Source organism: Rhinolophus ferrumequinum, chromosome 4 (genome assembly GCF_004115265.2).
Source record: "Rhinolophus ferrumequinum isolate MPI-CBG mRhiFer1 chromosome 4, mRhiFer1_v1.p, whole genome shotgun sequence".
NCBI lineage: Eukaryota > Metazoa > Chordata > Mammalia > Chiroptera > Rhinolophidae > Rhinolophus > Rhinolophus ferrumequinum.
In genome coordinates this window covers 41,829,364-41,857,284 of record NC_046287.1, presented here as the reverse complement: position 1 = coordinate 41,857,284, position 27,921 = coordinate 41,829,364, and the positions used below count along the sequence as shown (strand labels likewise).

The following is a 27,921-nucleotide window of genomic DNA, read 5'->3' as shown; positions in this document are numbered from 1 at the left end:
CTAAAAACATGACCTGTGATGAAGGATCACTTCCAGTAAGACTTTCAAACTTCCTCAAAGATGATGTAATACTTGAATGGTGAGTCAGGTGGGTTTTCTAAATTCGGTTAAATAACTTAAGTAAGGATTTGATTCCACCTTCTATTAATCAACTGGAGTTGGTCCTGTGTTCCTTCCACATTTCAGAAAACCTTTTACAAATGGAACAACACCTATTGCTACTAGTCCAACTGCTGGTATAAGTGCATATCTATGCCTTGAATGATCATCTGGGATACAAGAAGCCAAAACAATCGATGATGTCCTCTTGCTTACTGGATCATGAGCAATACACTGTACTTCCTGTGAAAGGTCATCATTCTTCCAAAAATATATCACAGAACCGAAGCTGTGGTTACACTGAGCGGAGCGGCAATGCCATGAGTAGCTTATTAGGTGTGGATTGCTGTGGTGGTTTTCTGGGATCAAGCAAATGACTGTAATGTTTTCATTGGTCACTGAACAATTTAGGATCGGATATGGAAGAGGCTCAAGGATGTTAAGAACAAACGTCTTGCTGATGGTCCAGAATACAATTTCATTCATATCTTCATCCAATGACGTTAAATTGAAGATGGTGAGGTTACCAAATGTAGTGTTTAAGTGAATCTTACCTTTAAAAGGTGGGTAAATGTCAGTACCATACTATTTATCCCACTCTATGACTTTATCCTTTCTCTTTTTCCATAAAACTTCTCTGAAGGATATAGGGTTTGGTAGACACAAAGTGATATTCTCATTCACAGCTCCAATATCGTTGGGGTATCACAGCTGATGAAATTACTATATTCTCACTGGCGGCTGGGTTGCAGCCACAGGAAGCAGGATCCACACGATCCGCAATCTACAAATAATTTTCTTAAGTAGCTCAGTGCTTCTCCCTTCTCTAGGTCTCTAGGAGATATCATTCCTCATTATTGGGCAGAAGAGGGTATGAATCCTTTCTGCCCCATCACTGCATGGCCTGGTAGAATTTTGAGAGCACTACCTTACCTTTAATGACTATTTCCTTTATTACCCCTATAGACAATCCTGATGAAGAACAAGAGACCAGTTTCTTCCCTTATGCCTGAAGGTTCCATATAGGAAATGTATTGATATAATATTTTGTTTTATTTACTGATTTATTTATTTTACCCATAAGGTAACTCCCTTTTTGGTAGGGGCTTGATGTTTCTCCTGAAATGAGCAGTAAACCCAGGTGTCTTTCATTTGAGGAAGAGGAATGGATATTAGTTAAATGAGAAAGGAAAGAGCCTTGAGATGAGAGTACATAGAAAACCAGGTTCGGGCTCCTGAGTGATGGGCTGCGAAGGTATTGTCAGCATGGAAACTGTTGCTATGCTCGTAAAGTGGAGGATGAAAAGTGGGGATTGTAGATCTAACCCAATTTTAGATCAGATTATCTAGATTTAAGAAGAGTTCTCATTTATCTTCTTACTGCTGTCCCTTAAACTTCAGCAAAGTTGTGTTTCATCTTTCCCAGGCAGGTGGTTTTTTAAATTTTATTTTGATTTTAAAATCAACTCTGCTATGCGATTTCAAAAGCAGGTTGTAACTGTATACCATCCACTCCCCAGCTGGACAGTATATACTTCATTTTCTTCTATAGCAGTCTCTTATTCTGGTTCACAGGTCCCTGTAAGCCTGTTGTCTCCCGCCCTCTGAATCTCCAGACACCAAGTGGGAAATCAAGGCTTTTCTACTTTACACGTAACACACACTGACTGCATGGGAGCCTTCTCTACAAAGCTGCTAGCCTACTTGGCTTCTATCAGGAGGTGAGGCATGAGCCATACTTGAAAGAGGTTTTATCATATCCTCCCTCCTCTTGCCCTCACCATGGAGGTATGGGGGTCATGGCAGTTGGTAACACTCTCTGCCTCTAGTTCCCAAACCTTTGCTCTCCTCCACTTGGGTTTTAATCTCTCTCCTATGGAGCAAAACTTGCTTGACTAAGTATCGTTGCAAATTACACTGTTTATAACAGCACTAGTGCCTTTTGAGCTAAAAACTCAAGAATTCCATCCTTTCATTCCTTTTGCATTCTGTGTGGCATACTATTTCTTCCACGCCAAATGGTAAAAGAGGAAGGGGGACACGGTCACAAAGGCATTACAGGGATGCAACAATGACATCATGCTATCACACTAGGGTGTCTTTCCTTTCAGTAATACGAAAGGTCCCAATACCAGGCCACTGGTGATTAAGAAGACAAGAGAGGTTATGTAAATGAGCACGTGACACATGGGATCAGACAACAGGCCCCCAAAACTTCAGAAGCTGTTCAAGGAGGCAGAAGATCCCATCAGAACATGTTGAAAGGGAAGAGGAGTCCTCTGGTACAACAACATGCGTATAAGAAGGAGGAATTAAGAGGCTGACAAATAGAATTTAGCTCACAAAGGGCTTTAATGTCTGCCTTGGCTCTGTGTGAGCTTGTGAACACAATATGGACATCAGCCATTGTGTCCTACCAGGCTGGAAGCTGAGGAATGCAAAAAAAAAACAAAAGCTGCCTGGTAAGTTGATTTATTCTGGAGTTTTCCTACCACACCTAGCAGCAAATGTGGCAAAGCTCTAAAATTGCTATGGAGACTTAAATCAGCTCTTCAAATGCTGGCCCCTGGCCTGATTTCTGGAGATCAGGTGTGGGGACAGAGCCAGGAGAGCAGTTTCCAGGCTCTCAGCCTCATGCGGAAAGGTGCTGGCTCAGGTAGTAAATGGCCATCAGCTGTAGTCAGATGGCCATCCGCTGTGGCTGGGTGGCCATCAGCTGTTACCGGTTAGCCATTAGCCACTAATATATCTGCAGTGGCTACGCTAGGGGGTTGGTTGGTTGGCAGAGAAGCGGAGGATTGTGGTTAGCAAGTGCAGTTTGCAAGCAGATTGTGGATTGCGGATCATGTTGATCCTACTTCCTGTGTCTCACCCAGCGAGACTGGGGTGCAGGAAGACCCCTCATTGGGGTACTGGCAGACGTTTGCTTTTGTGTTCTTGACCAGCCGCCAGCGAGAATATAGTGGTATGACTCCACTATCTATGGCTCCGTTGTTGTTCCTTTTTGGCCTCACCATATCCTGTGTTCTCGTGCGGGGAGCGGGAGCTGAGACCCTGCATGACATCACGTAAACAAAGATTTTCTTTACTGGATAAAGTTCCCAGACTCCTGTCCTTATAAGTACTATTATTCTAAGCAAGAGATTGATAACTACAGAGACAAAAATATTTAATATATTCTAAACAAAATAAGACACCCTAGTAGCAAGAAGAAAACATTAATAGTCACTATTTTAATTTTGGGAGAGCTTTTTAAAAAATTAAATTGAAATAATAATTAGAGGCAGATAAAATGCTCTCTCCCCTGTGTGACCCATCACCTGGGAGAGGGTAAGAAATGAAGATTCTCAGGCCCCAACCCAGACCTATTTAATCAGAATCAACATTTTAACGAGATTCCCAGGTGATCTGTGTGAACATCAAAAGCTTGCAAAGCACTGGTCTACGCACCTTTAAAATTATTATGAATAATAAAGATACATAATTGTTCATGATGGCAACTGAAGTCTTTGGAACAATGAGATTCATATGTTAAGAGAATGTTTATGTCCTATACGATATAGGTTGCTTGTAACTTACAAAATTGTTCTCCTAAAATCTTGCATAGTTTAGATTTTCAAGATACACATTTCCTTTTAGTTTGGAATCATTTATGTGTTGGGAAAATTGGCAAAGGCAAGTCACTTCTAATGTTTAGATCTTCAATTTGAAGAAAAATTAAAATGCTGCTTTTTTTTCTTGAGAGTAAAACCAAAAATCATGAAGGTCTTGAAAACTAACTCCAACAGTGATTCAAGGATGTGCGGGTGTAATGAAGGTTGTATGCCAGCCATTGGGCTCAGGTGGGGAAGAAAAGGATTCGGGGAAGGAAGAGGTTGGGCTTACTCTGTAGGAGAGCCAGCTCCATTCAAACAAAACAAATGCCTCATGGTCTCTGGCTGTACCTCTCACTTTATATGTCCTTGCCCACAGGAAGACATGGCTGTTACCACAGATTTAAAAAGCAAGATTGAGTACAGACAGTCCCCCGCTTATGATGGTTCAACTTTCACTTTTTCAACTTTGCGAAGGTGTGAAAGCAATATGCATTTAGGAGAAACCATATTTTGAATTTTGAATTGTTATCTTTTCCCAAGCTAGTCATATGCAGCACAATACTCTCTCGTGATGCTGGTAGTGGCAGCGAGCCACAGCTGCCACTCGGCCACGCAGTCAGAAAGATAAACATCCGATCCTCTACAGTGTAGTGTGTTGCCAGTGTTTCTTGGATATTGTGATTTGTGTTTTTGCATGATATCTGGTCTATAAAGTACTTATCTGTGTTTCCTGCTTCTGTTGAGAAGAGGAAGGCAATTACACTTGAGACGCAACTCACGATAATTGCCCAACTGTAGGCTAGTGTAAGTGTTCTGAGCACATTTTAGGCAGGCCAGGCTAAGCTATGATGTTCTATAGTTTACGTGTATTAAATGCATTTTCAACCTACAATGGATTTATTGGGGTGTAACCCCATTGTAAGTCGAGGAGCTTCTGTACTTCACTCAGAGTCCCAAATGAATCTTTGCCAGGTGTCCCTACCTGATAACAAATCTGAACAGTTTATTCAAGGGGTGGTCTTGTGACACCTTGAGTTTTATGAACTATGTCTTTCCATGTAGTTCCTCTGGAGCAGAAGGAGAACTGAGACAAAGAGATACATTGTTATGATCACCAGGTCAGCCAAGGTAGAAAAAGATGTTGGACTTCATGGATTTGAGCTATAACTGAAAGTAACTTCCATGGAAAGTCTAGTCCCTGCTGTGGGGAAAGGGGCCTGAGCCAAGAAGGAGTTGCAGAAGGGATCTGCAGACTCAACCCACTGCTCCTCTAGCATACGCCCTTTAACCATAGTCCATCCCCTCATCACCTCTAGCTGCCTGAACGCTTTCAGATGCTCTAAACTTTCTAACGGTCCCTGTGTCCATTCCACATGGTATTTCTTCATGGATGCGTGGTTGCCTCATACTCATGTGAAGTTCAGTCAAGATCACCTGAGGATGCCAAGTCAAGATTGCAGCCCATAATACTCATGTATAAGTGCCAGTGATCTGGAGAAACCTCTGTCCTGTGGTTATTAATCCGTGGTCTTCAGTCTGTATATACTGTAACATGTTCCTCAACAGCATCCAAACACTGACAAATACACAGGTTCATCAGATTCTGAGATGCCGCAAATAGCCCATGTGTTAGGGCAATGCAACCAAGGGGAACTTGGCTTTATTATGAAATAGGAAGCTGGTCTTTGGCTATTTTGGAACTTTCTCTTTCAGTATGAGACCTCCCCTTTTCTCCTTCCAAGAGAGCTCCCCTGAGGCTACCCGCAAAGAGGGAGAGAGAGAGGTATTACAAAACTTGAAGAAGCAGTTGTTTCACTCAGTGCACAAGGCCACACCTTCCTTTGCAGGATTTAAAGCAAAACTCCCTTGAAAGCAGAATTAACGCTTCTGAGTTCAGCTTTTGGTTATCCAAGTGAAAAAGTTAAAGCTCAAACTAAGGATTTCCTGTACAATTAAGCTGTAAAATTGCATCACTGAAATGAAGTCCTTCCCTTGCACATCTAAGTTCTGCGTGGTCATTTCATACGCAGCATTCGGACTTAGCCCCTCAGAAAGGGACTGATAATCAGTTTCTGAGTTACAAGAAACAGAATCCAACCCACTATCTTAAGCAGGAAAAAAATTATTAGAAGCATGTGAATAGTTCAGAAGCAGGGATAAGCAGGATTAGAGGCTATGTCCACACAAAAAATATGTCCGAAATTGCAGCCCAACTGGGCTTGGGGCGATGCCCTTGCTCCTGCCAGTGGGCACGGACATGGCCCCTGGCACCATTCCTGGGACCTGGACCCTGTTGTCAGAACCATTACCTCCACACCTCTGGAAACTGGCTGGAGTAGCGCTACCTGCACCAGAATACATTCTACCCAGGACTAACTCTTTGCATCATTAGTTCCTGAGTCAAAATCTTGTGTGGGTAAGTCCAACTGGCAGAGCCTGGGCAGGTGTCTGGCAAAATGGGCAGGTGAGAAGACCCTGCTGGGGTCTCTTCCCTGCTGGCCCAGCTCCAACTTTGTTCTGGTGTCTACACTCCATCCAGTTCCGTGATTCAGAAAAGGTGAATACAACCACCTCGGGAGTGAATCTAGGCCTTTCAGGAATTCTATTCTCTTGCCAGTGATTGGCTTAGGAAGGGACATGTGATCCAATTTTAACCAATGAGATGTGAGGACAAGGAGGCACTTCTGAGAAATTTCTTTATTGTTCTTGAAAAGACACACAAGTCAGAGATAGTATGTCTTCTCCTCTCCTCTCCTCTCCTCTCCCTTCCCTTCCCTTCTGTTCCCTTCCCTCCCGTCCCCTCCCCTTCCCTCCTCTCCCTTTCCCTTCCCTTCTCTGTTTTTCCCTTCCCTTCCTTTACCTTTCCGTTTCTGCCTCTATGTGTTGGTGTGATAGGATGTAGGGCTTGGAGCTTTTGCAGGCTCCTTGTGAATAAGGGGCAAGATAACTGACATTCCGAGGATGGCAAAGCAGAAAAGCAGAAAGGAACTGGGTCCCCAGAGATATTATTGAACAATCCCTGTGACAACTGTGCCTTTCAAGATAATAGATTCCATTTTGTTTAAGCCAATTAATTGAGTTAAAGTAATTTTCAGCATTATATCTGATATAGGAAGACTCATCACCTCCATTTTGCAGACAGAAAACTGGCTGAACTGGGTTCTGTAACTTCTGAAAATCACATAAAATTTTATTTTAATACAAAGAAAGTTTATCCCTTCAATAGTGGTGAGTGCATGCCTTATTTATTAAATCTTCTAGGAGAATCTGAGCCGCTGCCAATCATCTACTTTGTTGCAATCCAATAGTAGTTAGCACCTGCACTGTACTGCCTAGTATTCAGTTATGCACTGCGTCACATTTTATTCTCTAATGATTTTTTCAAATGTTCACCTTTGTCCCCAACTAGAAAAAAAAGCTCTTTGAGGGCATGTCTATAGCTCCTCTGGCCTCACAAGGCATTAGGATACAGAATAAATGCTTGATCTAGATAAGAAAAATTGATTGACACGTGACCAAGTTTGGATTGTATTGATACATTAATAATCTAATTTTCTGAGGATAATATAAATAATTAAAAATTCTCTGCAGAGTCCTTTTTTCCTTTTTAGGGAGGCTACCATAAATTCATGCTCTATGTGATTAAAAATAATAAAATTATAACAACAGTGGTAGTAAACATTGCTGTTTATTTAGTGCCTATTGGCCAAACTTATGTATAGATACACACATATGTATAGATACACACGTAGATGTTTATACACACAAATATAAATCTACTTATATATACCGTGGGTGCCAAAAAAATGTATACAAGTGGACATTTTGGTCACTGTTGCTCAAGCAGTAGTTTGCCGTAGTCAGAAGTATCTAGATGCTGATGGTAACCACTTTGAGCACCTCTTGTAATTGCAGAAGTCAAACGTGACTTGTATTCATCTTTTTGTTATTGGTATATATATTGAGTATTACAATTTTAATAGTTTTTTCCTTTCTTAAAATGTGTATACCTTTTTTTGGCACCCTCTGTATGTATATAATTTTTAATCCCCGTAACAGTCTTGTGAGGTACATATTAACATCTCCATTTAATAGGTTAGGAAATATTCTCTGAGAGAGCAAGCTAACCATGAAAACCAAATAAAGTAGTAAAGTTGGAATTTAAAAACATATCCCGTTGGTTCCAAGACCATACATTTTCTAGTCTACAGTATTGTTTCCAGGTATGTTGCCTAGATCTGTTCGGAAGCCAAGGAGGGATAGCACTGGTGATGACAAGTCCTTACTCCCCGAACCAGCCCTGGATGAGATTCTAGTAGGACCAATTGATGAGAAGACTTTCACATGAGCATAGGTAGGCCATCCAGGTGTGTCTACATGGTGCTTTATATGCGTAACATTGCATTTCAGTATGTTAAATGGTAAAAAGATTTCAACCTTCAAAACTTTATACCACAAAATAAAGCAAAATTTACTTCACCGAGAGCCTTTCCTAGATACCAGTCCACTCAGTTCTAACTTTAGGTAAACAAAAGAAACAAGGCCCTAAATGCCCTCTGTGCCAAATAGAGCTTTTGTAGTCTTGTGTGTTTTATCCATGACCCCGTGTGTGTGTGTGTGTGTGTGTGTGGTGGAGAATGTAAGTGGACATATCAGAATAGGGGTGAGGTGCTTAGCACCATTTTTTCCCCATTAAGCAGTCTAGTCACATAAAGCCTTGAGTATTTTCAGGGGCCTATGCCAATATTTGGGTCTAAAAAATCATTTTCAGTTTCAAAATATCAAAAGAAAACTATGATATGGAGGTTTATGATTGTTTAATTAAATATTTATACAATATAACCAGTGGCAACTCCATTCATTGCTAATTTTAGTATTCATATAAATTTTGTAATTCCTAAACATATGCACTATTTGTAGAGCTATCTATAGATAGAGATATCAGAGCTAATCATAAAATAAATGAGTTACTTATAGCCACATACAAGGTCTGACAATTAAGTTCGAGAACTCATCCTAGAAAAAGTGCTACATACCTCATTGCTGAAGATCACAACGGTCTCCTTCAAAGTACTCCTTAGGAAGCTATGCACCAATGCCAGTGCCTAGTCCACCCTTCAAAGCAATTTTGGAACTCTTTTTTTGGAATGGCCATCAGAGTTATCATCATATTACCCTTGATGTCCTGAATGTCATCAAAATGTCTTCCTTTCAATATTTTGTTTATTTGGGGAAAGAAAGAAGTCATTGGGGGCCAGATCAGGTGAGTAGGGAGGGCAGGTGTTCCAATACAGTTATTTGTTTACTGGCTAAAAACTTCCTCACAGACAGTGCCATGTGAGCTGGTGCATTGTTGTGATGCAAGAGCCTGAATTGTTGGCGAAAAATTCAGGTAATTTTTGTCTAACTTTTTCACGCAGCCTTTTCAGCACTTCCAAAGAGTAAACTTGGTTAACTGTTTGTCCAGTTGGTACAAATTCATAATGAATAATCCCTCTGATATCAAAAAAAGGTTAGCAACATCGTTGCAACAGGTTTGTGAACACAATAGTCAGACCTTTGTAATTTCAAAAGCAAAATCCTTTCAACAAATGGTGGAAACAAAAACCATATTTTATGTAGGATGTAAATACATTTTGACACATGCTCTAATGTGGGGTGGAACCCATCGAAAGCATGCAGCTTTGTGGGCATGCAACCTGTGCATAGCACCGGGACCCATGTTTAGAAGGGCCCAGTGGTCAGTTTAATGCTCTGTTGTTGTCTTCTTGGAAATCTTAATAATATTTGAACAATGAGCCCCACATTTTCATTTTTTACTGGGCCCTACAAATTATGTAAGTGGTCTTGTCCAGAACTTAATACAATTTTAAAACAGACTAGAGTGGAGTTAAAACATTAAAGCTATTGCTTCCTTTTGCTTTGGCTTGTTTTTAGGTCCTGTGTTTAAGTGATGTGAAAAATGTCTGAGATTTTTGTATTTTGTACAGGGTAGCCTAGATTTTAAAAGTTGGGGAAGCATTATACTACATGAAAACACAAAACTTTGAAAAGTTGACATAAGTAGAGCCATTTTAAAATAAAGCCAGAGCAGCCATTCCAGAGAAAATGATTTGCATGTCTTGCTTCTTGAGCCTTTAGAATGACGGAACTGAGCAAAATAACCTTTGGACTGGGCCAAACCAACATTGTCTTATAAACAACCATTTGCAAAGTTAATATAAAAACACACATCCTGACCACAGGGACTGATGATTATAGACTCTCTTTTGGAAGATAGAATCAGTAACCAGTCAAGTATAGCAAAAAAGAAACTCCAGCTTGTTAGCACCAATAGAAATTTCTTTCTTCTATTTATATAATTATTTCCCTTCTTTTTCTTATGAAAACCCCTTCCCAGCCTTTACTCTTTTATCAGGACACTGTTTGGGTTGTTGCCAAAATGTGTACTCCCCAAGTTGCAATTCTTTTTTATCTCAAATAAGTGCTTGTTGCCTCTCATTTTGGCTTTTTAGTTTTAGATTAACAACTCCTCTTAACCAAAGATACAGACCAACGTCATTAGGCATTACAAACAGTGCCAAGTATTTACGAAAAAACAAAGAGTACTTCAATAATTAAATTCAGGCTAAGCATTTCAAAAGGTATTGGAAGCCAAATTGCATGTAGGCTAGGAACCAAGAGTGAATAAACATTATCTCCACAAATTATATTTTAAGTGGCTGCAGACATTTTCATCTAGTTCAGACAAAGTTTTAAAATATTTGTATCTACAATCCATCAAAGTTCTATCTAGATAAACGACAGCATTTTCTGATTGGGGAAACCAGGGGAGGAAAAACCTTGGGACCACATCCTGCTGATATCCTAGGAGATTCAATGGCAGGATAAGGTCCTGAGTGTTTGGGGGTTCAGAACACACCAACACTTGACCCTCCCCTTTCCTCCCACACCCTGAGGAGTCAAGGGACAGGTAAGGACATTGCCAATTGTAGACATAAAAGGAAAGCTCAATCTAGGGATTGGTGAGTGGGCACACACACCCTAGAAGTTTCCAGTGCTCTCTAGACAGCAGGAAGAGAAGGATAGCCAGTGGGAATGGTGTCTATCATCTTCCTCATCAGTCTTATTATTTAAATAAAATTTATTTTAATTTGCTGACTTTTTTAATTCTAAAAATAGTATCTACTCATCAACGAAAATTTTAAAAATACAGAAAACATTGAAGCAACCACCCATAATTCCACTTCTTTAAGAAAAACCACGACATCATTAATACTTGGATATATTTCCTTCTGGTCTCTTTTCCACAATATTGTTTATTTTTATATGGATTGTGTACAATACATATTTATATTGTACATTCATAATTTTGGTTCCTTTTTTTCTCTTAAATGGCACAGCACAATCAGGATAAAGAAAAATAAAAAAATAAGATGGTTCAAATAAGTCCAAATACATCAGTTATTATAATAAATTAAATTGATTAATTTTACCAAATAAAAGAAATTGTCATGTTGGATGAATAACAAAAACCAGATCTATACTGTGCACAAGAGACAAAACTAAACCATAAGGACCCATAAGGTTGAAAGAAAAAAACACACGATAATTATATACCAATTAATACTACCTAAAAGAAAGTAGTAGTCATATCATACAAAATGTGTTTTATCCCTAAAATAAGATCTGAATAAAAATGAAAATATTACATATCAAATCTCGTGGAATGCAGTTAAACTGTATTTATCAGGAGTTATCTGGTATCTTGTTATCTGCATCTATTTTGGAACAAAATAGTTATTCCAATTTTTTTTTTTTGTGTTCTTGGTATATGTTCCCACTCCACCCCACCTCACCTGCACCAGCCTCCTCCACACACACATTTTTGGTAAAGCCATGATCAAAATAAACTTCTTTGTGTAGTTGCTACTAGATGGTTACAAAAAAAGCATGTTTCCTATCCTTTCTAAATTAAAAAGATTATTTACTTTAGACTTTCTGAGTGCATCAAAGGAAACAATTGAAGGAAAGGTAAATTTCCCTCCCATCCTAGACCCCTAATGAACCTCTCCAGGGGCAGCAACTGTTGTGTTTTAAAGTTCTTTGTTATACACATGCATGGATAGCTATGCCACCCGTTTTGATTTTTCACAAAGGGGACATACATAAATATTTTCTCCCTTTTGCTTTTTTCATTTCATGATGTATTTTGGACAGCCTTCTGTATCATCACACAGTGATCTACCTCATTCTTTTTGTTTCCCTGGTATTCCACTATATTAAAGCCCCATATTTATTTAATCAACACTCCAACAATATGTGATGAGCCCACATATTATTTGCAGTCTTTGCTATTACAACCAATTTTGTGTTAATATCTTTCTTCAGTAATGTTGACACACTTACATGACTATATCTTTAGGCGGTATGCCTCAAGTACATTGTTGTGTTGAAACACATCTCCATTACAATTTGGGTAATTTCTTTTCAAAAAATTTTCCCAAGACTTATAAAGGTGTCTGTTTCCACACCCTAGTCAACATTATGTATTTTTGGTCTTTTGCACTCTGTGAGGTGAAAAATTGTATCCCATTGTTGTTTTAATTTGCATTTCCTTAATTATGAGTAAGATTCAGCATTTTTTTTCCTCTAGGAATTAGTGATTTGCATTTTTTCTCCCCCTGTAAACAGACTTCTGGATCTTTTGTTCAATTTTCAACTGGGTGGTTAGTGTTTTTCTTATTGATTTTTTTTACCGTATCATTGTAAATTAAAGGAATAACTTCTTTTATCTGCAGCAAAGCTTGCAGTCACTTTTTTGTGGATTTTCATTTACATTTTGATTTTTTCATGTGATTTTTGTCCTGCAACAAACTTATTTTTAGTGAATCCATTTTAACAGTCTTGTTATCCATAGTTTCTGGGTTTATGCCTTTTTTTAGAAAGTCTTCACTGAGCCAATATTATTAGAAAGAAATCACCTATGTTTGTTTCTAGGTCTTTTATAGATTGATTTTTTTTAAGTGTTTTTTATTTATTTATTTATTTTTAATTTTGTTGGGGAATATTGGGAGACAGTGTGTTTTTCCAGGGCCCATCAGCTCCAAGTCATTGTCCTTAAATCTAGTCATGGAGGGCGCAGCTCAGCTCCAAGTCCAGTTGCTGTTTTCAATCTTTAGTTGCAGGAGGCGCAGCCCACCATCCCATGCGCGAATTGAACCCTCAACCTTGTTGTTGAGAGCTCTCACTCCAACCAACTGAGCCATCTGGCCACCCCTATAGATTGATTTTTTAAATTTAAATCTTTGTTCTGTAGGAAGCAAACTTGCCACCCCAAAATGTGTCTTTCTGCAATGAGGATTATTTTATTTTAAGAAACAAAAGACTCAGGAAGAAACTTTGACCTTCCCCCTTACTGCCTAAAAGAATTTAGAGAGGGCCTATTCCAGGAAGCAAGCTATCACCATAGATAACTATAGTTTAATATGAACTAGGTGTGGTCGGGGAGACTCGGCAGGGCCTAGAGATGAGAATCCACTCTGTGTCTCATTGTCTCTGGTGGCCCAGAAAACATTTGTTTACCAAATATTGGTTTTCCATTTTCATTGCCTTCCTCCTTTTTGAAGTTCCAAACCATTACCTCCTCCTGAGCTCAAGATGGCACATATATATAAGCCTCAACTGCCCACTTTGCCTTTGGGCCCCGTATTATTATGGAACTCCCGTATGTAAGTAATTAAATTTGGATATTCTTTGTTAATCAGTCTTTTTTTTTTTTCTTTCAATTTAATTCTTAGACCAGCCAGAAGAACCTAGAATAGTAAAACAAAATTTCTTCCTCCCCAACAGATCCATATACAAGTATATAGGTATATTTTTTGGTCTCAGGTGTGAGGTATGTATCAAATTTTGTTTTTTCCAAATAGTTAGCCTGTTACCTCAACACCATTTATTGAAAAATGTATTCATTCTTCAACAGTTTGAATTGCTTCCTTTTTCTGCACTAAATTCCTTCATGTATTGTTATCCAAAATTGGAGTTTATTGTATTTCATTACTCTGTTGGTGCCAAACCACTTTGGACGTTTTAGCATAGGTTGTTACATTTCTTCTCCGAGGTGTCAAGTTACTTCTAGTCCCTTACTATTTGTTTTATCTTTAAGTACGTTTATTCTGAAGCCCTTGAATTTCTTCTTGGAGCTTTTGTTTCAGACAGGCCATATTTGATTTAATAGATGAGTTATTTCCCCTAAATTTCATTCTAGATAACTGATATGTGCTGTCAGTGATTTCTGATGAGGGTTGGCCCAGCATGGCAAGGCTACTCCTTAGGTAAATGGAGAGGCTCTGTTGTCCTGGGAGAAAGACTATTTGGCTTGGAATTATTTCCATTGTACAGGGAAGAATTGCATGACTAGTGTCTCTTAGTTATATAAACTTGTGGTGAGTAGGCTTCTGAGTCCTGTAACACAATTTATCCTATAGTAACCTTGATTGCTCAGTTTAGAACCACATAATTTATTATATATGGTGACTCCCCACATTGCAGGGAGTGAAGTTTAACTAGACTTTTTCTCTTTTGAGTGGCTTCAAATCTCTGCTGTGGAGGAAGGGGAGAGTGTAGGTCTAGTCTGAGAGGCAACAAACTCTAGACCATTCCAGACCCAGCCCTCAGAAGCTGGTCGGTATTATGGCAAGCAGTTGGGATTGTGAGGTAAGGTAGTTAATACCTGAGGTTTTTACGCTGTGCTGTGGGTCCAGGCCTATTGTGAGGCCTACTTGACTTTGAGGAAAGCCTTGAACCAAAATCTCTTAGATCAGCCAGACCTGGGCTGCACCCAGCTCTGGATGTAGCCCCAGAAGCAGAGGCTCAGATCTCCTCCATCATTCTCAAGACAGAGCCTGTTTTAGAATACTCAGGGACACGGACTCCCTAGAGCCAAAATCTCTGTAATTTTCTACATTTTAGATAGGTTTGCTAGCACCAGCTTCCCCTCAGCCGCCAGAGAACTTCTGGGCCAGTCCAAGCTGGAATGGAGTTCTGAACAGAAATGGGCCCTCCTCCTAGTGAGCTCAACCTTGAGCTTTACTGGAGGATTCTTGGTACACAAAAAGCAGTGGTCCCAGGCAGGGGAGAGTCTGGATCTCTCCTTTTAGAGCACTCTGGGGATGACTGGGCACATTACACTGCAAATGGTAGAGAAACACCCCCCACTGCTCCATTAAATATTACACACTGAGAGCGTGTAAAACAGCCTTGGCATTGCAACTCTAAGAAACAGCTGGAGGCATTCCTTTTACTTGCCTTCAGAAATAATGCTTTTAAAAAGAATTGTGGTTATAAGGGGTCAAAATATACCACCCCAAAATATGCCACTTTTACATAAGGATTATTTTGAGCTGGAGGCAAATAAGAATCAATAGATGTAGGAAGAAGCTTTCTTGGACATTTCCTTATAAGACAAATAACACTTAATCTTTGATTAGTTTCCCCAGTATGCTTACCTTTCCAGTTTGCCATCCCTAAAAACCGAATACCCTTTTCCTTTGTTTTGTCACTTCTCTGCAATTTATTTTTCATTGTGAAGAAGCTATATATACCCCAAGTTCTGGCAACCCTTTGAATTACTCATCACTGAATTTCTCCCATATATACATACTGCATGTGTTACTAAACTGTTTTTCTCTTGTTGATCTGTCTTATAATGGTTGAGAAGGGTAGAAGAAAAAGGATTTATTTTTCCTCCCCTACGTGGTAAAATATACATAACACGCTATTTGTTTAAGGTCAATTGTACCCATTACCCCACCCCAGCCCCTGGTACCATCATTCTACTTTCTGTCTCTTTGAATTTGATTACTCTGGTACCTCATATAACTGGAATCACAGTATTTCTTTTTGTGACTTTTATGCTTCTGGCCACCAAATTTTTTTCCCATACCAACCAATTCTCCGACTCTCTAGATATTAACTGGGTGTTGTGCTGATAATCCATTTTTCATTATATTTTTTTAAGGCTGCAAATTGAACCAAAAAGATTCTTTCTCTCTTATCTCCTGAAGATGAATTTATGTTTTACATGTAAATAAAACAATGAGAGATGGCATCTAGTATATACCTTATTCAGCAAATACTGGTGATATGTAACTAAGAGCTGTTTTTCTCATGTAATAGGTGTGAATGAAGACTTTAATTGTGACCAAAAATTTATTCTATAATAGGTAATTATATAATACGTGCCATTTTTAGCCCTTTATGTTCTGATGCCCTTTAAGTTCTGACTTGGACTGGGCAAGTTTTAAAAAAATCCATGTCTCGGTTGGACAAGTGGATTTGTCTGCCATCCTTATCAGATGGTGCGTGTGCCAGGGTTTGGAGAGCACAGTGTTCCAATCATTCTACTCAACACTGCTCTGGTGAACCCATTTCAACTTGCTCTGAGGCAACTGTTTGCTCTGGCAACTCGTCTGTATGCACGTCAAGACTGGTGATTCTAAATTACATTAAGCACATCAGAAATGTTGGTGCAGTATTTATTCCTTGACTTTCTGCTGGTGACTCTAAAAGAAATCTGCAGATGGAGAGAGAGGCAGCCCAAAGTGACAGAAAGTTCACAGACTTTGTTACCAGTATCTGGGTTCAAATCTTGTATTTTTTTTTTTCCGCTTTGGAGGATTCACTTTACCTTCCTCTACACTTCTCTAAACTTTATTATCTGTAAAAAGATAGTAATACATATGTAAGAGTAGCATTTCAAGGATTTAGTGGAATGATAAAAGGGTACAGTTACACATTAAATTAAGGGTAGCTGTTGTTACTGAATGAAATGTATATCATGTTTTGCTGAATATTTGCTTTATATGACATAATATTTGGTCTGAAGCATAATTCTAAACTGAATCTAAATTTTTTAGAAGATTGGAGTTTTGCTATGTTTTTCATATGAATATTGGTATTTCATTTCCTATGTGTTGATGAGAAAGCCAATATAAGTGATGATTTTATTTAGTAAGTTTTTGATCTTTCAAAACTGATGTCTGAAATTCACAAAACCTCTTTAATCTGTTTATTGTAGTATGTATTCTTTTTAAAGAACTTCTTTTGTTGGAGAAACAAAGGCTTGTTTTGCTTTTTAATCACACCAAATCCCACCATACATAAATAAATAATCACTGTTATCATTTTGGAATATTTTCTTCCTGTTTCTTAGTTTCATGCATTCTTGTGCCTAATTAGTATAATGGTTTCATGTCATGCTATGAATATTTTCTGTTGTTTTAGTTTGGGTCCTAAAACAAGAACTAGGAAACACTGGTAATGGAATAGGGAAGTGAAACAGAAAGGGAAATGAAGCCAGTAAAGGATGCATTATCAGGCACTTTCCAGTATGGACTACTGGAGCATAGTCCTGTGGGGAAATTTAGGTGACAATGTGGAACACAAACTTCACAGTTAAGTTCCCTGAGCAGTGTGTGAGTTTGGGGTGTTCATACACCAGGTCCTGTCAGTCTGTTGATTGAAGGCTGCTGGGGGTTGGGGAGAGGCAGAGGGAGACATTAATCTCCTGGCATTTCTGTCCTGTTTTGTACTTGGGCAGAGCTGACTCTGGTGGTAGAGAAAGCCTTCAGGCAGAATTGTAGGAAGTTGGGCTAATGTGAAATGGTTAAGGGCCCAGGACTATGGGCAGGCACTGACAATATCTTCTACACCCATGTTATCAAAAACTGACTAGAGAAGAGTCTACAGCGAGGATGAATAACTTCTCAAGCATTGTACTCTTACAATTATTTCTTTTTCTGTTCCTCCTCACAGCAAAATTTCTTAAAAGAGATACAGAATCACTGTCTGCATACCTTCACATACCATTCTCTCCTGAATACATTTTTTATAGGGTTTCTACCTCCCTCTCTTTACAATACTGCTTCAACTCACCAAAAAGCCCCACCTTGCCAAATCCAATCATTGCTTTTCTGTCTTTAACTCACATGCCTCTCAGAAGCATAGACTGCTGTGTTTCCTTTTAGAAACACTCTCTTCACTCCAAATCTTCTCCCACTATAGTCTCCTTAGGTGGTTGGTGTCTCTACCTGGAAATGTTAGAGGTCCTTATGGCTCTCAGTCTTTGGCTGCTTTTGCTCTCTCTCTCTAGCTCTCTAGTTCCCTTTCTATCTCTATTTTTGTTGTTGTTTGTTTCCCTACATCTTATTCCTTCAATGAAAATTCCTAGGTAAATATAGGAGAATGTCAACATTTTATACAGTCTGTTTGGGTTATAAGTACATTTTTATAATAAAAATTTGGGGGTATTTTTCACATTCTTGAAATATTTCATATTAAAAAAAAGAGGGTTTCCTCGTCATGTAGGAACACTTATACAGTCATTAGAAAACCAAAGCATGTTATGATAACATTCACTTCTCCAGCTGTCATTCTTTGAGCAATTTCAGTCTCAGAGAAGACAACTGAAACCAAGAGGCATCGAAGTTGCCAAAATTGTATATACAGACTCCTAATTATTATTCCTAACAGAGATCCTCACATCCTTACTTAAAGCCTATTAAATCTTATTTTAGAAGCCTCTTTAAAAGTAGTAAAAAGTAAATTATTATTAGGAAAGGGAAGAGAAAGAAATAAAAATATATGAAAAACATACATGAAATTTGAAAAAGTTAAGTGTTTGCTATTCAATGTGGATAAGTAAATCCATAAAACCCTACACCTATTTTTCATCAGGCCCTAAGAGTATTGTACCAAATGGCACAATAATATATGCTGGTAATGGTACCAAATAATTATTAAAAATAGTATTTGTCATTAAGTTCTGCATACTCTTAAGAATGGAGGGACATCAGCAATACATTTTAGAAAAGTACCCATCAAAAGAGTTAACACAGGGGTGTCCAAACTTTTTTCAACGGTTTTCACCAAGGGCCATATGCGGTAAAATACACAAACAGCCGGGCCACTCACTCGGGGTGAAGTACGTATTGCCTCACCTGGTTTATTTAAGTAAACTAAATATATATTTGGAATTTGCTGCAGGTCAATTAAAAATGGATTGCGGGCCGCAGTTGGGCCGCGGGCCGCAGTTTGGACACCCCTGAGTTAACATTTTTTGTATTAGTATTGAAACACAATATACTTCATTCTGTTGTCCATATTATAATAAAAGCCTTAACTCAAACGTGTGATTCTAAGGATGGGAACTGAAGACACAGTGTAAGGTTGCAAGTCTGGGAAACATATTTCACTTAGAATAGATGCATATTTCAATTTGCTATTTTTATACATACAGCTTCTCTGAGAGTGCAACTGAAAGTAAAATATCTAAAGGGGATGAGGAGACGTCTCTTTTCAGAAAACAAAAAAGAATTCCAAATTCTTTATGTACAGAAGAGTACTTCAGCTTTTTAACCCCTGCATGTCATACAATCTACCTTTGAATATCCAAAATAAAGATTACACATTAATAATATGCAATGCAAATTAACTTGATAAATTTATTTTTCACCTCTGTCAACCAAAGGTCACTGTTACCAATCCAATGCCAACAGGAGTCCCCAGTCTTGTAAACAATGGCTGCTAGACTCTGATTATAAATTTGGGCCCAGTTAACCACAAGGAGTCCTTTCTGATAGGTATATTCGTTTTTGGGTCAACACCTCAAATTATATTTCTCTTAGTTTAATTGAAGTCACAGTTCATAAACAGAAAAAAAATATATTTTAATGAAGAAAAAAATGGACCTGCTAATGGTTAATTTGCAAGGGATGGAAAGGAGATTATAATGATAGCTTTGGTAGTGTTTTATAAATTATTTTTTGAAAATTGACAGGAGAAAGATTGTGTCTGGCCTTATAATTACACTGATTAAGCAGAAGAAAGATGTTTTTTTCTATCAGATAATGAATAAGACTATAAAATTCTCTAAGGGATCAATGGGATATTTTATTAACATGGAATCTTAATCTATAACTTTAAAAAAATCTCTCCATTTCCTCTGTATAACGCTTAACACTTCACCTTTTGGATACATAATCTTCTCCAGTATCGTACCCGTATTTCATCTTCCTTCCTTCCTTCATTCCTTCCTTCCTTCCTTCTTTCCTTTCTTCCTTCTTTCCTTCCTTCTTTCTTTTTGAGGGGAAGGAACAGGGATTTCCCATATACCCTCTGCCGGGACACTGTCAACATCCTGTACTAGAGTGGTAGGTACATTTGTAACAATTGATGAACCTACACTGACACATCATACTCACCTAAAGTTCATAGTTTACATTAGGGTTCACTCTTGGTGTTGTGCATTCTATGGGTCCGGACAAATGTATAATGATGTTTCCATCATTATGATATCATACAGTGTATTTTCATTGTCCTAAAACTCCTCCTATTCATCCTTCATCCCCTCACCTCCACCCTCTGGCAACCACTGATCTTTTTACTGTATCCATAGTTCTGCGTTTTTGAGAATATCATATAGTTAGGATCATGTAGTAAGTAGGCTTGCCTTTTCAGGTTGATGTCTTGCACCTAGTAATATGCATTTAAGTTTCCTCTGTGTCATTTCATGGCTTGGTAGCTCTAATTTTAGTGCTGAATAATATTCCATTGCCTGGATATGCCACAGTTTATTTATCCATTTATTTATTAACCCTACTGAAGGATGTCTTTGTTGTTTCCAAGTTTTGGCAATTGTGAATAAATTTGCTATAAATATTTCATAGATTTTTTTTTACAAAGTTATCTTCCTTGAGAATGAAATATAAAATCAACTAGCTTGCTTCCAATATGCATCCAAACCAGAATGAAGAGGCACCTCCTTTGGTCCACTTCATTCTTTCTTCATCTTTGCATTAATTGCATTACTGCTAATATTAGCATATTAATTTTCTATATCTTCTATTTATTTATTTTACACAATGCAGGAAAGTGTAATAAAACACTCAAATGGATCTACAAACAAGTGTCAGTATAGTAAAGAGATGGTTGTTTTATGGAAACTGAACAAGATGACTGGTAGGCAGAGATGGATGGCAATGCTTGATATTCAGTTGCTGGATGAAAGTCTAAATCTGAAATAAGAAAAGTGGTTTGAAGGTAGCAGAATAAAGGTTGAGGTCCTATAGGACACACAGATATGTAGTTCTAGAAATAACCTGCCTGTCTGTTTTGATTAATGAGTAAAGATTTAAGTAGCCTGACTGTTGAAAAATGAAAAATTACACACACATGAACACCAGTTGGTGAAAGGTGCAGACATTTCGGGTCCAGAATTTGGTTTCAATTTAGAGAGAGTGGAATCTCTCACTGGATACTGGCAAGCTATACCACATAGTTTGATTCGGAACTTTGCATAGATACAAGACATGGAATTAAATGTGTCCTTATAGACTAGCTCATTTAAAGAGGTGACACATCATACTTTCTGATCAAAACTACCAGCTTTGGCCCAAAGGCCAGCTGTACTTTCCCACTTGCTTCTTATCCAAAACTACCACCTTATCTTGGTTCCTCCATCTGGTAGACTGGGGTTAGTAATGAAATATGGTTACCAGGCAGAATCCAGTGAAACCCATTACAGACAGTAACAAAGAATAATATTCTTAGTTACCAGAGATCTGGCATAGTCAAATGTTAGGAATCCTGAAAGAACCTACAGTTGGGTCACTAAAAGGTATTAGACATCAGTGCAGTAAAAATGAGTCAATATACAAGTCAAATAAATAGTTGCCTGACTCTGGGTCCGCAGGTGATGTGACAGGCAACATGTGGTTGTCACGAAAGACAAGTGAAAGAATAGAAATGGCAGGTAGTCATATACCCTCTCCCCTCTCTGCTAGTCTGCCTCATGACTTCTCTGTTGCTTTTATTACTATACTCTCAAGATAGGACTTTCATAAGTTCTTCCGCTTCCATTCTGGCCACTGTTCAAAGCTTGTAACACCATTTCATCTGTTCTTGCACAACTGACCCTTCACTTACTCCTTCAATACTCTTCCTTAGTTTAAGTAGATCTGAGCTTCTGACCTGTATTATTTTCTTTCTTGCTAAAGAACTTTTTTTACCTTTTTTGCAATGCAATAGTTTTTGCAAGGCAGGTCTATAACAAATTCCTTCAATTTTTGTTTGTCTGAGAAAGTATTTCTCCTTCACTGATCATTTCATGGGGTACAGAATTCTAGGCTTGTGGTTTCTTTCTCTGTTAACACTTTAAACTTTCACTTCATTCTCTTGCTTGCATGGTTTCTGAGAAGTTGGATATAATTCTTATCTTTGTTCCTCCATAGGCAAGGTGTTTTTCTGTAGTTTGAAAATGATGTGCCTAGGTGTAGGATTTTTTATTTTTATTTTAGTTTTGCATTTATCCTGCTTGGTGTTCTCTAAGCTTCCTGGGTCTGTGGTTTGGTGTTTGATATTAATTTGTAGAAATTCTGTCATTATTGTTTCAAATATTTCTTCTGTTCCTTTCTATCTTTCTTCTCTTCCTGGTATTCCCATTATGCACACATTATACCTTTTGTACTTGTCCCACAGGCCTTGGATTCACTTTGTTTTTTTTCGGTCTTTGTACTCTTTAGTTTTTGGGTGGATCGTACTGATATATCCTTAAGCTCAGATACTCCTTCCTTTGTCCAGTTTACTAATAAGTCAGTCAAAGATAGTCTTCATTTCTGTTACAGTGCTTTTTATCTCTAGCATTTCCTTTTTGTTCATTCTTAGGAATTCCTTCTCTTTGCTTACATTGCTCATTTGTTCTTACATGCTGTCTACTTTATCCAATAGGGTCCTTAGTATATTGATCATAGTTGTTTTAAATTCCTGGTCTGATAATTCCAACATCCCTGCCATGTTTAGTTCTGATGCTTGCTCTGTCTCTCCAAATTGTGTTTTTAGCCTTTTGGTTTTCCTTGTAATTAATTTTTTCTTGATATCCAGACATGATGAATTATAGGTACTTTTGAAAGGCTCTTCTAATTTACATTTTACCAATATCTGTTGCAGTGCCTATCACAATTTGCCTTCATTAGCATGGAATATTCTGTTTTCAGAAAATCTTTTCTAATTTGAGATATGAAAATGAATATATTTGTATATTTATATTTATTTTTTTATTTGTGTTATTTTGCTATAGTTTGCTTTTTACCTATTCTTTTTCTAGATTATAGCCTTCTGAAAGCAGGGATTTCATCTTTTTAGGTGTTGCTTTTTCTGAGGACATTTTAATCAACTTTTAACAGTTTCTGGACAACTCATTTCAATAATGGACGAGTTTTCCCAAAGGATGAAAACAAAATAACTTGAGTTTCTAATATTATCACCATATAAGAATGACCAAATAAAATCTATTGACCCTACTGAGCATTGTAAGTAGTTTTGCTTAATTTTTTACACCAGTGGCTCTTTATGATATTGTCATAACACAGATATGGCTGAGGTCCAATGGGAAGTGACACACGTAATTCATTACTAATAACAAAGTTCTGAAACCTGAGGTTGACTTCTTTACACAAATTAGAGCCCATTTAAGGTTATTTGTATAATAAGATGAACATTATTCATTTGCTTTCTTGAGTGGGAGAGAAATTAGTGGTGTTAGAGCCTCTCCACTGGTACAGTAGTATTGTCCACAGAAGTATAAAGTGAGCCACATTTGTAATTTTCAATTTTGTAGTAGCCACGTTAAAAAGTAAAAAAGAACAAGTGAAATGGAAATTAATAGCAAGATATTTTTAAACCAATGTGTCCAAATACTATCACTTCAACATGTAATCAATGTAAAAATTCATTGACATTTTAAAAAAAATTTTGTGCTGTTTTTGAAATTCATTCCATATTTTATATTTACAGCACATTCCAGTTTGGACCAAATGCATTTCAAGTCCTCAAAATTCTCATGAGAATAGTACTACTCTATTGGACAATCCAGGGTTTGCATTATTAGTTAGGACATTTTTGAGTGCAAGGCAATGAATATATTTTTCAGTCATTTGAAGGATGTTCCTGGTATGTGTCTTAGTTTGGATTCCCACTGCAGCAGACCCTGAGCCAAGGATCTGGGTGAAAGTAGTTTATTTTGGAGGTAATCCCAGGAAAACACTTTAGGGAGTGGAGACATAAGACAGAGAAAGGAAGGAAACCAACAAAGGGTGTGTCAGCTAGCAAGCTCTTCTTAGGCAGTTGGGCTCCATTCTGCTGAGTAACACTGTGATAGAATTATTCCAGCTGACAGATAAGGAGACTGGGGCATTTATTTACCAACTCCCCATCCATCATTGGTTGAGGATTGATTACAGGGTTTTGGCTTGCTATGTGCTCAATGTACTTCCATAACGGGAAAAAAGGCCCTTAAGCAGAGAGTTTCAGGTAAGCAGTAAGCTGCCTTAGACCTGGAGAGGTGCCTAGGGGATGTGAACTGGAAAGTGATAGCTTGGACTACAGCAGGTCTCACAATCGAAGTAGAAATCCTATTAACTTCAGGAACCCCAGAGACTCAATTGCCACCAAAACTCCTTTCACACCACCCATCTTGTTCACTTCTGTATCCCTAGTTCCTGGAACAGTTCTTGGCCTACAATAGGTGTTTAAGAGTTGTTGACTGACTTACCTTTGGGTACCTGCTTTATTCTTTCAGGCCTCTCTATGTACGTGGAAGACATGACTACTAGCAGTCATGGGTCATAGCCTTATAACTCCCTGATAAGAAAGGAAAGTGAGATTTTCCCTTTCTAGTTCCAGCAAAAAAATTCTCAAGAAGGAAAGCCAGTTGGCCTGGCTTGGGCCAGCTTATCTCTCGGTCAGTTCCTTTGGACACGGCCACGGCATGTTATGCTTGGATAGGTTAAGTTGGGTGCCCACCCCTGAAGTGACAAAGGTGGAGACTATTACCATAACGCAGAGTGACAACGTAGGTGTCACCATATTTGGAACTAAGAGTACCCATTGGAGCACGCTTTAATTGTGAATGCCATTTGTCTTCTATGCCTTAGTAGAAACATGCTTGAAGACCAGCACTGTCTTAGCTGAACCATTTAGTACTGTATCATCAGCTCTTGTACCTACTCCAGATTTAATACTTGATGCTTTGACTTTTTGAAAGGGATCCTGTGGATCATCTAGTAATATATCAGGGGTGCCAAAAAAACATGTACACAAGTAGACACTTTGGTCAACGTTGTTCAAGCAGTAGTTCACTGTAATCAGAAGTGTTTGGACACTGATGGTAACCACTTTCAGCACCTTTTGTAATTGCAGAAGTCAAATGTGACTTGTATTCATCTTTTGTTATCCGTATATATTGAGTATTACAATTTTAATAGTTTTCCTTTCTTAAAATGTGTATACATTTTTTTTGGCACCCTTTGTATACTTTGCAAAGGCACAAATTTGTATCACATGCCCCGATTCTTTGGGAAGGAATCGTCAAGTACAACAAAATTGAATCTTTCCCTAGATGTTCTCCCCTCATCCTTACTAGAGTCAATGACGGTCTTCATTTACTCAGCATGATATTTTCAGTGTTCATCCATGTTATAGCATGCATCAGTATTTCATTTCTTTTAATAAAATGCCAAATAATACTTCCTTGTATGTAATACCACATTATATTTATCCAATCATCAGTTGATAGATTCTTGGTTCCCACCCCTTACCCTACTTTTTGGACTTTATGAAAAGTGCTGTTATGACATGTGTGTAAGGTTTTGTGTGAATATATATTTTCATTTATCTTTAGTAGATACCTAGGTGTGGAATTGCTGGGTCATCTGATAACTGCTGCTGTACCATTTCACATTTCCACCAGCAATGTATGAGGGTTCCAATTTCTCCACATCCTTTCCAACATTTTTTATTGTCTTTTTAGTTATGGTATTGAACTATTTAAGATCAATAAACAAGAGTAGTAGAGCTTTGCAAGTTCTGTGCCTGTCCTAGTGGTCAAGTACCTAGAAGGCATTCATTAAACATTTATTGAATGAGTGAAAATAAACCCCAATAAATCCCTTTTATGTGTATGTTGTCTTATGTTTTACAAGTGCACTCAGAAGTTGTAAGGCTCACAAAAACCCTGTAGAAAGTAGGGAGAGTGGAATTCTGATCTCATTTTTGACCTGAGAAAAATAAGAATCAGAAAGATTAGGTAATAAGTGAAAAATCTAGATCATTGGTCCCCTGGCTCCAAATCCACTCTTCTCTATAATTCAACACTGGCTCTCAGTAAATCTTTGAAATACCATATTAATTAATGTATAGAAAAGAATGTTCATAAGTTTCAAAGATCTTAGTTAAAAACAAACAAACAACTCAGCAGAAGCTGAAGGGACTGCATGTTTTTGGTATCTTGGAGACTGCTAATTATGATTCTGAGAGATGGTTGTGGGGACTAGAGCATGGTCTAGGGCAGTCTGACAAAAGAAGTCACTTGATACAACTTTTGTAAGCAAATTCGTCATCTTTGAAGTAGAACGGGTAGTTGAGAACTTACAGGGCTAGAACATTTAGGGAGGTTCAAAGTGAACTGTAAAGCAGGTGAGGGCTTATTATTTAGGTTTATAGATTGCATTACCTGAGAAAGACCTAATATAGAAAGATACGTAATAATCATAGTTTTCTTAGCACTATTCAATTCTAATTGTCTTCTTTTTTGTAATAGAAAGTCTCTAACATACATAAAATATGAAGAATATAGTACAATAAACCCCCATCAATGAAAAATTATCGATATTTTGTCATTCTTATGTTTGAATATAGTCTGGCTTTCTTTAAAAGGCATTCCCCCCCACAGCTTTATTGAGATATAACTGACAATCAAAAACTATATATTTAAGATGCCTCCATATATATATGTATGTATTCACAACCAAGCCAGTCAATATATTCATCACTTTACATCGTAACGATTTTCCTTTCTATGTTGACAATACCCAAGATTTACTCTTAGCAAATTTCAAACACACAACATTGTCAAATATAGTCACTAAAAGCCATTATTAATAATGCCATTTAAGCCAAGGTACATGGGTAATTAATTATTAAAGAATCATAAAGTAATCTTGTAAGCACCAGGAACTTGTAACCTTTAATTTTCTTCATTTATGGCTAAAGGGAAGAAAAGCAACTGAAGCCACAAAATAACTGAAGACTCTTCAGTAGGATTTAAGATTTCATTCATTTAGTCCTACCATTCAATCATTCAACCAGCGTATTCTGGGCACTTCTCGTGGACACTGACCATCCACCAATGAGACAGACCATGCTGGCCGCAGACTGGAGTCCTAATCAGGCTTCACCGTTTACTGACTCTAAGACCTTGGATAAGTTTTGTCCTTGAGCATTATCTTTCTCATCTGTAAAATAACAATAATACCTTCTTGACTTGCTCATTGTTACAGTTAAAAGTGAGGTAAGGTCCCCACAAATGTGCATAATCGGTGTTCTTTAACATATGTTCTGTTTGCCACTGTTATTCCGCTAGGCTCCGAGAGCATAATGAAAGAAATCATAAGCCAGCCTCTCCCTCTCCATATTCCTTTTCCAATCTAAGAGGGCAGCAAAAAGCTCACAGAGGTCCTCCGTATAATGCAACATGTGAGATGCCAAAAGTCTGCCTCCAGTGACAGCAAGCTTTCATTTTCCAAATTCATTCGAGTTCTAATCTTAGGTTGTCTTTCTTTAGGTCTTGCGGCTCTACAAAGATAATCTGTGCTACACTCTGCTGTTGTAGAGGTCAAATGTTTGCATGCAGGTTGGAGAACCTCCCACATTGGTCCTGATGAGGGCAGCGAGCCCAGAAGGCTGGCTGCTAAAGCAGTCTGGCAGCTTTGTCCCGGTCTTCTGAAAGCAGCAGCCCAGGGGGTGTTGCTGGGCAGCAAGGAGTGGCGGGCAGAGCCGGCGCCTCCCTTCTCTATTTCTGGATTTGTACCCAAGCACAAACTTCGGTAAAGTTTGCAGCCAGGAGCGAGCACTTGGGAGCCGCACCACCGGGCCCCGTAAACCGCGTGGTTCGTTCCATCCAACTGCGCCGGCTGCCTTGCTACACACCTGCGCGTGGCTCGCCGCAGCGTGGACCCCACGGCCTCGCGGCTCTGGGCTCCCCGCTCCAAGCACCGGCCGCAGGAGCAGCAGCAGCAGCAGCAGCAGCAGCAGCAGAGGAGCGTAGCGGGCGCCCCACAGGCTGCACGGCCCGGGAGGCGGGGACTGGGCGGGCCGCCAGAGCTCCACTCCC

The 27,921-nt window shown here is 38.4% G+C and overlaps 1 pseudogene; it reads right to left on the bottom strand.

Annotated features, from left to right (window-relative positions):
* Positions 1–144: 144 nt before the first annotated feature.
* Positions 145–24,355, bottom strand: LOC117021163 (lymphocyte function-associated antigen 3-like; annotated as a pseudogene).
* Between the last annotated feature and the right edge of the window lie 3,566 nt (positions 24,356–27,921).